Raw genomic sequence first — 13571 nt, 5'->3', positions numbered from 1 at the left:
TGCCGACCTCCCCCACCCAGACACCTCGTAATGCGCGCAGAGTCTGCTGAATGAGAGTGTACTCACCCCCTTGTGGCTGCTGTGATGCCCTCAAGTGCCGATCCAACTCCGGATAGGCCACCACCAGGATCCGGACCATCAGGGGGGTCATGGTGCGATGGGCACCCCTCCCACGTTGGGAGACCATTCCCAGCTGGGCCTCTGCCGTCTTCTTGCTCCAGCTGCGCAGGTCCTCCCATTTTTACGGCAGTGGGTGCTCCGTCTGTGGTAGACCCCCAGGGTCCGGACATCCTTGGCAATGGCATGACAAATACCCTTCTTCTGGTGGGCACTGACCTAGAGGAATGGTACAGGGGGAAAGGAAATTACTTACCCGTCCGGACCGTCATATAGCTTGCTTAATCTCCACAACGGCCCCAACAGCGCTGGGATGCCTGGCTTCACCTTGGGGGTTGCCCAGGACTGGGCATCTTACAGGGAAAGCCAGGAGGGGTTCCACAGCGGTATGCGTTCAGCGCCTCGATACCTCCGGGTCGGAGTGCACTTTACAAGTACGAATTTACATTTACATACTCATTGCCCCCCAGTACCCACCCTTGCCCTGACGCACATACACTCAGCATCCGCACATGCAGGACTCAGACCCCCCATGTATCTTCCATCCACACCACTCAAAACAGGCATTGCCCATGCATCATGCTCACAGTGTACTCACCTGTTAGTCTGGAGGACCGTACAGTTGCGTGTACTGGGGGAGGACCCCATCCACTAGTTTCTCCAACTCCTCCGAAGTGAAGGCAGGGGCCCTTCCCCCAGACACATGAGCCATCGTTGCTTCCAGACTGAGGTCACAGCAGCACTTGCAGTGTAGGTCCTCTCCTGTTGAAGGTCAGGTGTCAAGTGAGGGAACAAACAGCAAATGGCGGTCACGTCCACGGCGGTGCGTTCCGTCACTGCCGGCGTACATCGTCATTGGCTCCTGGGACCCATAGGGCTCAATGTTAACCAATGCAGAATTGTGCTTCGGTCTTCGACCGACCACCGCCACGGTGTACAACGCCAGCGCAGTTACCTCATATCCACTTGTCCCACCTTACAGGTCAGGCAGCCGCCATTTCAGGGGGCCACATGGGATGGTAAAACAGTGCGTCACACCTATCTAGGCCGGGAATATAGACAGATACCGGCACATTGCGAATGAATAACGTTTCTGAAAATAAGACATTGTGATACCTCAGTGTTGGATGACTCTCTGCTCACTGTTCTCCTCCATAGGGCACATCCGCTGTGGCAGGTGATAAGATGGCGGCATCCTCCGGTGTACAGACCCCTGGTGGACCTGTCGACAATGGAAGATATACGGATCCTGGTCACATACAGACTTGATCGTGTAACAATCCAGGAACTGTGTGCCCAGTTGGAGCCGGACCTGATGTCAGCTATCCGCCATCCCACAGGAATCCCCCCTCTAGTGCAGGTCCTGTCTGTACTCCATTTCCTGGTCAGTGGGTCTTTTCAAACAACAGTGGCCATGGCATCAGGGATGTCCCAGCCAATGTTCTCTAACGTGTTGTCCAGAGTGTTGTCTGCCCTGCTGAAACACATGCACAGCTACATCGTTTTCTCTCAGGTGGAGGATTTGCCCACAGTGAAAGGTGACTTCTATGCCCTGGGACACATCCCCAACATCATTGGTGCCATTGATGGTACACATGTGGCATTTGTACCTCCCGCAGAAATGAACAGGTGTACAGAAACCGGAAGAGCTACGATTCTATGAATGTGCAGATGGTGTGTTTGGAAGACCAGTACATCTCCCATGTGAATGCCAAGTATCCTGGCTCTGTGCATGACGCTTACATTTTGAGGAATAGCAGCATCCCTTATGTGATGGGCCAACTCCAGAGGCACCGTGTGTGGCTAATAGGTGGGGCCATGTTCCCAATACAGTTGACATAGGTGTCTGGGTATGGGCCGGCCCCAAGGGTTAGTGTGTGTCTAACAGTTGTCCCTCAACATTTGCAGGTGACTCTGGTTACCCAAACCTCTCATGGCTACTGACCCCAGTGAGGAATCCCAGGACAAGGGCAGAGGAACGCTACAATGAGGCACATGGACGAACTAGGAGGGTGATCGAATGCACCTTCGGCCTCCTGAAGGCCAGATTCCGGTGCCTCCATCTGACAGGTGGTTCCCTATACTACTCACCGAAGAAGGTGTGCCAGATAATCGTGGCCTGTTGTATGCTGCACAACCTGGCTTTGCCATGCCAGGTACCTTTTCTGCAAAAGGATGCGTCAGATGGTGGTCTTGTGGCAGCTGTGGAGCCTGTGGACAGTGAAGAAGAGGAGGCAGAAGAAGAGGATATCGACAACAGAAACAACATCATCATTCAATTCTTCCACTGAGACACAGGTAAGAAGATGCCACTGCTTCCCACATCTCATTTTATTGTTGGAACTAGCATAAGTCTGTCATTTTCATTTAGTGTATGGACCCTGACTTGTCACTTTGACTTTCCATTTCACAGATCTGGGTCCCACTTTGTGCCCTCTGTTATGTTTACTGCTGGCCTAGATCTGTGTTACATTGGTATGTGAACAAGTAAATTGACATTGCTATATTCCATAGTTATTGCAATTACACATTTGTGAAAGCACAGACTGACTCCAGATTGTTTTGTGATTGAAGTGTGCTTATTCCTGTGCTAATAAGTGGAGGGGGTTGTAAAATGGGCTGGGGGGATGGTGGAGGAATGTCCATGGCAGAGTCCAGTCTATTTGTTTCACAGGTGCATTGTCCAAAGGGGCATAGGAAGTGGAGCAATTGCAGTTTAAGGATGGAAAGGGTGAGATAGTGGGAGAGAAGGGTGACATTCAGGGGGGGTCTCATTTCCTGGCGGGGGTCTTGGCAATGTTCTCTTTCTTGTTCCTGGATCTCAGGGACCGTTTGCGGGGTGGTTCCCCATCTGCAGGGGGTGAGGTGCTGGTGTCCTGTTGTTCCTGTGGTGGTGCCTCCTGTCCACTAGCGCCGGCGGAGGTGGAGGGCTGTTCATCTGTCGCGTAGGTTCTCATTATCCTAATGAAACTACTGGATTTTCGGGCGGCAAGATCTTTCACAGTGTGGGGGACTAAGTCTGACCCACGGCGAAGGACCCTTGTCACCCCAAATCCGAGTTGAGCTCCGGCTAACTAGCAGTGCCTTATCTCTCCCAAAAGGAAGAGACAATTGGGCAGTCGAGCGCATGACATCTTAGTGCTTCCCAGGGAAGTCGTGGTCACTCAGGTCCCAACCAGTTCTCTCATACACAGTGTGGTCTCATATATAAATGACAAAGGCAGTTTGAGTTTTAAAGATTGGTTTAATAAAACGACTGCATTTTAGATAATAAGGCGTGAGCCGCAATAACCAGAACCATACAACACAGTAGGATTGAAATAGTAACAAGGAGAGTGAAACATAAGAATAATGCTATCATAGTGCAACTAGATTACGTTCTCTCTCTAAGTTATATTTTGAGCACAGCATGTTAAGCTCTAAGCCTGCCTTTCAGGTTCCCCCGGGAGGACATCGACCCTTATACCTGACAAAGGCCTGTGATCTGGATCAGCATCTGCAACAGGGCAGTCAGCATCTATTTGTGGGTTCCTGGTCGGAATCTCCCTCTTACGTGTACCAGGACTAGGAAGTGTTTTTATAACTAACGCGCTGGTGTTCTAAGAAACGTCCCTACGTAAGAATGTGTACTTTCTACGAACCCTAAAGACTAAACTTCTACCACGTCTATCGGCAATGTACCAGACTGTATCCTTGACTGAAGCACAGAGCGAGCAAGAATGTATTGTTTGAGAACTTCAGTGCTGAAGTAAGCTAAACAGTGTGATGGAAGAAAATAAAACAAGACCGTGAAACTGGTTATTGTAAAATAACAGTACGAGGCTAAATAAAATGCATCTAGGGCAAAGTGCACAGAGGCCTAATACTTTAAGCAAACGCGCAGAAATGTACATTAAAAATGGCTACACTACACATCGTCCAGACTAGTGTCAGGGGCCCCTTGTTGTGCCACTGTGTCCCTCCTGGTGTTGACAAGGTCTGCCAGCACCCCTGCAATGGTGACCAGGGTGGTGTTAATGGACTTCAAGTCCTCCCTGATCCCAAGGTAGTGTTCCTCCTGCAGCCGCTGGGTCTCCTGAAACTTAGCCAGTACTGTTTCCATCGTCTCCTGTGAATGATGGTAAGCTCCCATGATGTTGGAGAGTGCCTTGTGGAGAGCGGGTTCCCTGGGCCTGTCCTCCCCCGTCGCACAGCAGTCCTCCCAGTTTCCCTGTTATCCTGTGCCTCTGTCCCCTGAACTGTGTGCCCACTGCCACTGTCCCCAGGTCCCTGATTTTCTTGGGTTGGTGGGTTTGCCTGGGTTCCCTGTAGTGGTGGACACACTGCTGATTGACATGTCCTGGGGACAGAGGGATGGGCTCGCTGGGTGGGTGCTGTGCGGGTGTTTCCTCAGGGGGGAGGCTCTGTGGTGGCTTGTGACAGGGTCAGAGGAACCGTCTGTCCCTAGGTCCCAGATGGGCCGGGCAGGTCATCTTGATCCAGGTGTGCAGAGCTGCTGTCATCACTGTGGGCCTCTTCTGTGGGGGGACTGGATATGTCTGGCACCTCCTGTCCGGTGACGTTGGGTAGGGGTCCTGTTGGAGTGTAAATGCATAATTATTGTATCTGTGTGTGCCATCGTGTGCAATGGGTGGTTGACCCTCTACTCCAGTGCTTGCATTATTGGCTTGCTCCTTGTGTGATTGGTGATTTTGGGGCATGAGTGAGTCTCTGTAGTGGACATGCTTGGGTGATGGGAGTCCATGCATTGGTGTTACATGCAGGGCTTGGTTTTGGGATGTGTGGGTTGTGTTGGTGGGGTATCTGTGGGTTGTTGGGGTGATGGGTGTGAGGGTAAAGGTGGGAGTATGTGATGGCATGCAGGTGGGGTGGGGGGAGAAGGTAGTAAAGATTTGCCTTACCAAAGTCCAGTCCTCCTGCTACTCCTGCAAGGCCCTCAGGATGCAGTATTGCCAAGACTTGCTCCTCCCATGTTGTTAGTTGTGGGGGAGGAGGTGGGGGTCCACCGCTAGTCCTCTGTACAGCAATCTGGTGTCTGGAGACCACGGAACGCACCTTTCCCCGCAGGTCGTTCCACCTCTTTCTGATGTCATCCTGTGTTCTTTGATGTTGTCCCACTACTTTTACCCTGTCGACAATTCTGCGCCATAGCTCCATCTTCCTAGCAATGGAGGTCTGCTGCACCTGTGATCTGAATAGCTGTGGCTCTACCCGGACGATTTCCTCCACCATGACCCTGAGCTGCTTCTCAGAAAACCTGGGTGTCGTTCAGGTGCCATGATGTGGTGTGGGTGATGTGTGAGGGGGTGTGTTGGTGTGTGTTGTTTGAGGTGCGTGGATGTTGTGTAAGTGATGGTGTTGTGTGTCTGTGGATGCTGGTGTTGTTTTAGGTAGTGTATCTCTCTGGCGTTCTTTCAAAATTCTGGTAGTAAGGGTCTGTGGGTGATGTGATGTGTGCTTTATATTGGATTGGGTGTGTGGGTGTGGTGTGTGTATGTGTATCAGGTGTGTGTATTTCGAATTGTCCAATGTGGTTGTGTTTTGTATATGTGTGTGTATTTTGAGCGCGGCGGTGTGTACTGCCAATAGATTACCGCAGTTGAAAGACTGCTTCGTTGATTTGTGGGTCGTGATAATGTGGGCGTATTCCTGTTGGCGTGACGGTGTAGGTTTTGTTATCGCCAGTTTATCACTGACCTTTGGTGTGGCTGACTTGTGTGGTTGTCTGTATTGTGGCGGATTCTGGGCTGTAGGTCATAATACCTGTAGCGGAATTCCACGGCAGCAGCATTATGTTGGCGGTCTTCTGCACGGCGGTAAATGGGATTTACTGCCAGGGTTGTAATGAGGGCCTTAATTTCAATCACTAGGATCATAAAAGTACATCACAAAAAAAGCACATAAAACATTTAAAATAAATTAAACTACAATAGTGCATTAGAAATAGCACACATAAAAACTGAAATACAATGTTTACATGACTTGTTATACAATGATAAAACTAGTACACAGAGAAGATCCTTTTTTGTTTGGATTCTAAACAAATGAGCTAGCAACACACAAAAAGCATGGCAACTAGAAAACTAGAGTCCCAAGAAATTGGAGCACAATAAAATACTGTGTTGGCCATAACAGTGGTATTAAAAGCTACTAAAAAGTGAGGAATGTATACATAGATTAGGTCGACCACTGCATTATTATATTATGAAATATCTTGCTGACAATGTATATTGCAAATAAAGTGCATAGACTGGCTAGCAGTAGGGACAAAACTACAGTAGTGGAGCACCACTTAGTTTAAACTTTTATTGGGCAATACAATTGTAAGATGCTTACCCAAGCCCCCCTTCATGCATGTGACCCAACTTTGCAGATAGCCTACATTAGTACTAGATTGCAGTACCCACTGGTGAGCTATCAGAGCAGTAGCTGCCTTGCTTACACTTCGTGCATCTTAATTACAAAGGCCATAAGGTATTTGCCTTTGCTGAATACCACAACTCTGCTTGTGATGGTTTGCTATAATCTAAGAGCCTCTTTGCACTTTCTGGTGCCCAAATTTCTGCAGAGTGGTACAATCCACTTTTTCCAGAGAGGAAACAAGAATGGACAAAAGACTAGTACATCAGTTAGGATTTTCGAATCCCTACAGCATGCAAGGCATAAATCTTCAACAGCACCCTTCTCTTTCTCTTTGCTACTGAAGGATTTAATAGGCAGAGATCCATATCTAAATTGTAAGTACAGCTTCCTTGCAAGTGGGATGGAAGGCAATTTCATTGATTGCATGTTCATACTGCGTGCAGGGTTTAAAATCAATTAAAGCTGCTAGCCTTCCTTTGCAGTTCAACATATTCCCAATAGCGACGCACCTCCCCAATAGATCGCTTTTATAATTTCTCTTGCAATCATACACAGCTGCTCAGGGGAGAGCCAATATTGTTCTAGACCCAGTTTCAGAAGTAGCTCCTTGATGGATCAAAGCCAAGAAATGTTCACAGCACCCCTGAAAATTATGAGTTCAGTAAGTTTTCATTGCGATTTGTTTGACCTTATCCTCTACATTTCCATGGAGAAGCTTCAGCATGTTGTGCTTCCAACTCTGAACTTAACCACAACGGTGAAAGTGTGGCACTTTGAGGGAGTGGGTCAAATGTATTATTCACACACTAAACACAATTACATAGGAAAGCGTGTTGTACTTCGGGGGGTGGTTCAAATTATCTATTTTCACTTCAAACCTAATCACATTAGGTAATGTTTTGGACTTTAGTGGAGTCAGGGTGGGGGGGTTTCAAATTTAGTCATCCCACCACAGAATTTACTACATTGGTGGTACATTTTTGAAAGGTTCATATATATTATTCCTACTTCAAATGTTACCATACTGTGAACAGTGATATACTATGAAGTGGTCAGATTTATTTTTGCCTCTCCACATTACATTACATTAGCAAAAGTGTTGGACTTTGGGGCTTTAGGGCCATATTTATACTTTTTGACGCAAAACTGTGCTAACGCAGTTTTGCGTCAAAAAAATTAGAGCCGGCTAACGCCATTCTGAAGCGCCATGCGGGCGCCGTATTTATTCAATGACGTTAGCCGGCGTTAGCCGCCGGCGCTGCCTGGTGTGCGTGAAAAAAAACGACGTACACCAGGCAGCGCCGGCGTAGGGGGATATGGAGCTTGGGCGCCAAAAAATGGGGCAAGTCAGGCTGAGGCAAATTTTTTGCCTCAACCCGATTTGCGCCATTTTTTTCGACTCCCAACCCCCATTGAAATGACTCCTGTCTTAGCAAAGACAGGAGTCATGCCCCCTTGCCCAATGGCCATGCCCAGGGGACTTCTGTCCCCTGGGCATGGTCATTGGGCATAGTGGCATGTAGGGGGGCACAAATCAGGCCCCCCATGCCACAAAAAAATAAAAAAATAAAACTTACCTGAACTTACCTTAATGTCCCTGGGATGGGTCCCTCCAGCCTTGGGTGTCCTCCTGGGGTGGGCAAGGGTGGCAGGGGGTGTCCCTGGGGGCATGGGAGGGCACCTCTGGGCTCCTTCCGAGCCCACAGGTCCCTTAACGCCTGCCCTGACCAGGCGCTAAATAACGGCGCAAAAGCGGGCGGACGTCATTTTTTTTGACCCGCCCACTCCCGGGCGTGATTTTTGCCCGGGAGTGTAAATACGGCGTACATGCCTCGGAGTACATTTTTTAGACGGGAACGCCTACCTTGCATATCATTAACGCAAAGTAGGTGTCCACGCTAAAAAATTATGCAAACTCCATGGACTTTGGCACTAGACGCGTCTAACGCCAAACTATAAATATGGAGTTAGTTTTGCGTCGGAATTGAGTAAAAAAAAAACACGCAATTCCGGCGCAAACAGAGTATAAATATGCCCCTCTGTATTTTAGTATTTCGACTCCAAACTTTGCTACCTTGATTCACTGAGGACATTTTTTAACTTTGCTGGATTCAGATTTATCTATCCAACTCCAGACTTCACCACATTGGTGAAAGTATTGGACTTTGAGGGGGAGAGAAAATGTACTATTCCCACTCAAAACACAGGGCATCATTACAACTTTGGTGATCGGACCGTCAGACTGCCATATTGGTGTTCGGACTACTAGATGGCCAAATTGGTGGTCTTATAGACCGCCATAGTATGAGTTACACAGGCAGGACTGCCGACTGCCAGCCAAAAAAGCCAGATCACTAGCACTATAGAAGGCAGGAAATAGGCGGTCCGACCCCCAGCACCAATAGCCCGTTGACCAACCACTGACGTATTACAAGTGCAAAGTCTCAGTGGCGGCCAGTCATGGTGATCGGCTAATGGCGGTCCGAACCACGGTGGTTCGAGGTCACCACAAAAAAACACAACTGCACATTGAATGGATTTGAAAACAACATAGCTGAAACACATTGCCACACCCAACATGACTGTAAAGCATACTATAAAACAACCACCTTCACACACCACAACCCCTCGCGTCTCCAATGCAAAGCACTTAAGCCTAACCGCATTATCCAAAATATAAAACTATAGAATAGGCACTACTCCAACTTTCCCTAAGCACTTATCCCACACCCTCAACACACTTTTATTTCTAATCACATCCATTTAAACTTCCCAAGTTCAGAGATTCACCATCACATGTTAATTTCCTACGATTTCATTATCACCACCATGTCACCACTGAAAAAACCCTGTTTCACTAAAGATGAGTTAAGAGCCACGGTGGATGAATTCATAAGAGTAGAGCCACAATTATTTGGAGCCCAAGTCCAGCACACTACTATCTCAAGGAAAATGGAAATGTGGCAAAGGATAGTCAGCAGAGTAAATTCTTTAGGCCCCACCCCGCTCACAAGGGAGAAAATCAGGAAGAGGTGGAACGACCTCAGGGTGTAGGTACGTTCCATGGGATCCAGGCAGCAGCTACAGGTCCAGAAGACTGGTTTTGATCCCACCCTCTTCCCTTGCAACTCATACCCTGAGAGGAGAAGGTCTTGGCCATCCTGTATCCTGAGGGCTTGACAGGAATAGATGGGGAAGTGGAGTCTGGTAAGTCACAACACAAAAATATGCCACCAAAATGTATTGTCATGCATGCTCACTGCTCACCTTTTGCAACCTTCACTGTCACCCCACTCACCAGCCCTGTATCCACCAGTCCATAGACCCCTGAATGCCATCTCACATATGAAGTAGACTCAATGGGGGGAATAACATCTGTGCATATTGTGGGTTTTGGCAGCACTACAAATCCCAACAGACACTGTTCTCTAATTCCAAAAACAGTGTATCGCTCTCACAATTACCATGTTTGTCAACTCCCCATTGAAGTGTACACACCTGAGAGGGTGACATATGTAGAGTGTGTATGTAGTACAAGGAGTAATGAAGCTGCTATGAATAGGAGGCTCTGTCTCTCTAACTCCAAACACAAGTGTACATCCATCCAAATACTTCTATTTGTCAATGGAAGTGTACTCGTCTGGGAGGATACCTTATGGGGGTTATTCCAACTTTGGAGGAGGTGTTAATCCGTCCCAAAAGTGACGGAAAAGTGACGGATTTATCACCAGCCGTATTACGAGTCCATTATATCCTATGGAACTCGTAATACGGCTGGTGGTATATCCGTCACTTTACCGTCACTTTTGGGACGGATTAACACTCCTCCAAAGTTAGAATAACCCCCTATGTCTTCTGTGCATAGTACATGGAGTAACATGACTGTAAATCCCAGGAGGGCCAGTCCGTGTTACTCCAATTACCAGGCCTGTGTCCACATGCCATAATTCATCAATATGTGAATTCACAAATTAAGTTTACTCACTTGGGAGGGGCCAAGACACAGATCACAGTACACTCAGTAATGTGGCTAACCATCTGGATTCATCTTGAGCAGCTATGCCCAGATGAAAATATTGTGACCAGGAAGGACAGCTCAACCTATGTGCAGCAAAATAACACAAGTCCTCAATATGCATCATCTCAATGGTATTGGCAGCAGACACATTCACAATGAATTGACCTCATGATGACTCCAACCACATATACAACTAAGTTCTGGGTCTGCCTGCATAACAGTCAACTAGGCCTCAAAATGATCAAAGCCATATTCTGACCAGCCCCTGTTTTACCTGCACTAGTGGCAAGATGTATGTCTATGCCCATCCCTCCAAGTGCTAATGAACTCCTAAATTCTGCAGCTGGTTGGCTGAAATGGAATTGCTATGTCTCACAAATGTCAGGTGTAGGAAAGTACCATCTTGCCTGGCATGTTCCCCCCATATTTCATTGTATATATGTTGTTTTAGTCTATGTGTCACTGGGACCCTGCCAGACAGGGCCCCAGTGCTCATAAGTATGTGCCCTGTATGTGTTCCCTGTGTGATGCCTAATTGTCTCACTGAGGCTCTGCTAACCAGAACCTCAGTGGTTATGCTCTCTCTGCTTTCCAAATTTGTCACTAACAGGCTAGTGACTAAATTGACCAATTCACATTGGCATACTGGTACACCCATATAATTCCCTAGTATATGGTACTGAGGTACCCAGGGTATTGGGGTTCCAGGAGATCCCTATGGGCTGCAGCATTTCTTTTGCCACCCATAGGGAGCTCTGACAATTCTTACACAGGCCTGCCAGTGCAGCCTGAGTGAAATAACGTCCACGTTATCTCACAGCCATTTACCACTGCACTTAAGTAACTTATAAGTCACCTATATGTCTAAACTTCACCTGGTGAAGGTTGCGTGCAAAGTTACTTAGTGTGTGGGCACCCTGGCACTAGCCAAGGTGCCCCCACATCGTTCAGAGCAAATTCCCCTGACTTTGTGAGTGCGGGGACACCATTACACTTGTGCACTGTACATAGGTCACTACCTATGTACAGCGTCACAATGGTAAGTCCGAACATGGCCATGTAACATGTCTAAGATCATTCTGGCATTGGAGGGACAATTCCATGATTCCCCGGGTCTCTAGCACAGAACCCAGGTACTGCCAAACTGCCTTTCTGGGGTCTCCACTGCAGCTGCTGCTGCTGCAAACCCCTCAGACAGGTTTCTGCCCTCCTGGGGTCCAGGCAGCCTAGGAAGGCAGAACAAAGGACTTCCTCTGAGAGAGGGTGTAACACCCTCTCCCTTTGGAAATAGGTGTAAGGGCTGGGGAGGAGTAGCCTCCCCCAGGCTCTGGAAATGCTTTGATGGGCACAGATGGTGCCCATCTCTGCATAAGCCAGTCTACACCGGTTCAGGGATCCCCCAGCCCTGCTCTGGCACAAAACTGGACAAAGGAAAGGGGAGTGACCAATCCCCTGACCTGCACCTCCCAGGGGAGGTGCCCAGAGCTCCTCCAGTGTGTCCCAGACCTCTGCCATCTTGGAAACAGAGGTGTCTGTGGCACACTGGACTGCTCTGAGTGGCCAGTGCCAGCAGGTGACGTCAGAGGCTCCTTCTGATAGGCTCTTACCTCTCTTGGTAGCCAATCCTCCTTCCTAGGTAGCCAAACCTCCTTTTCTGGCTATTTAGGGTCTCTGCTTTGGGGATCTCACCAGATAACGAATGCAAGAGCTCATCAGAGTTCCTCTGCATCTCCCTCTTCACCTTCTGCCAAAGGATCGACCGCTGACTGCTCAGGATGCCTGCAAAACCGCAACAAAGTAGCAAGATGACTACTAGCAACCTTGTATCGCTTCATCCTGCCGGTTTTCTCGACTGTTTCCAGGTGGTGCATGCTCTGGGGGTAGCCTGCCTCCCCTCTGCACCAGGAGCTCTGAAGAAATATCCTGTTGGTCGACGGAATCTTCCCCCTGCAACCGCAGCCACCAAAAGACTGCATCACTGGTCCTCTGGGTCCCCTCTCAGCATGACGAGCGTGGTCCCTGGAACTCAGCAACTCTGTCCAAGTGAGTCCCACAGTCCAGTGACTCTTCAGTCCAAGTTTGGTGGAGGTAGGTCCTTGCCTCCCCACGATAAACTGCATTGCTGGGTACCACGTGATTTGCAGCTGCTCCGGCTCCTGTGCACTCTTCCAGGATTTCCTTTATGCACAGCCAAGCCTGGGTCCCCGACACTCCTTCCTGCAGTGCACAACCTTCTGAGTGGTCCTCCGGCGTCGTGGGACTCCCTTTTGTGACTTTGGGTGGACTCCAGTTCACTTTTCTTCTAAGTGCCTGTTCAGGTACTTCTGCGGGTGCTGCCTGCTTCTGTGAGGGCTCTCTACGTTGTGGTGCGCCCCCTATGTCTCCTCTTCCAAGTGGCGACATCCTGGTCCCTCCTGGGCCACAGCAGCACCCAAAAACCCTAACTGTGACCCTTGCAGCTAGCAAGGTTTGTTTGCAGTCTTTCTGTGTGGGAACACCTCTGCAAGCTCGATCGCGACGTGGGACATCCATCCTTCAAAGGGGAAGTTCCTAGTCCTCTTCTTTCTTGCAGAACTCCAAGCTTCTTCCAACAGGTGGCAGCTTCCTTGTACCCTCAGCTGGCATTTCCTGGGCTCCTGCCCACTCTCGACACTGTTGCGACTATTGGAATTGGTCCCCTTGTCTTACAGGTACTCAGGTCCGGAAATCCACTGTTGTTGCACTGCTGGTGTTTGTTCTTCCTGCAGAATCCCCCATCACGACTTCTGTGCTCTCTGGGGGTAGTAGGTGCACTTTACACCTACCTTTCAGGGTCTTGGGGTGGGCTATTTTTCTAACCCTCACTGTTTTCTTACAGTCCCAGCGACCCTCTACAAGCTCACATAGGTTTGGGGTCCATTCGTGGTTCGCATTCCACTTTTGGAGTATATGGTTTGGGTTGCCCCTATACCTATGTGCTCCTATTGCAATCTATTGTAACTTTACACTGTTTGCATTATTTTTCTTGCTATTAACTGCATAATTTTGGTTTGTGTACATATATCTTGTGTATATAACTTATCCTCATACTGAG

General features: G+C 48.6%; 1 pseudogene; it reads right to left on the bottom strand.

Annotated features, from left to right (window-relative positions):
• Positions 1-12931: 12931 nt before the first annotated feature.
• LOC138266780 (U6atac minor spliceosomal RNA) lies at positions 12932-13073 on the bottom strand (annotated as a pseudogene).
• Between the last annotated feature and the right edge of the window lie 498 nt (positions 13074-13571).

Source organism: Pleurodeles waltl, chromosome 11 (genome assembly GCF_031143425.1).
Source record: "Pleurodeles waltl isolate 20211129_DDA chromosome 11, aPleWal1.hap1.20221129, whole genome shotgun sequence".
NCBI classification, from domain to species: Eukaryota; Metazoa; Chordata; class Amphibia; order Caudata; family Salamandridae; genus Pleurodeles; species Pleurodeles waltl.
Note: the sequence above shows the minus strand (reverse complement) of the source record. Positions and strands in the feature narration are given on the sequence as shown.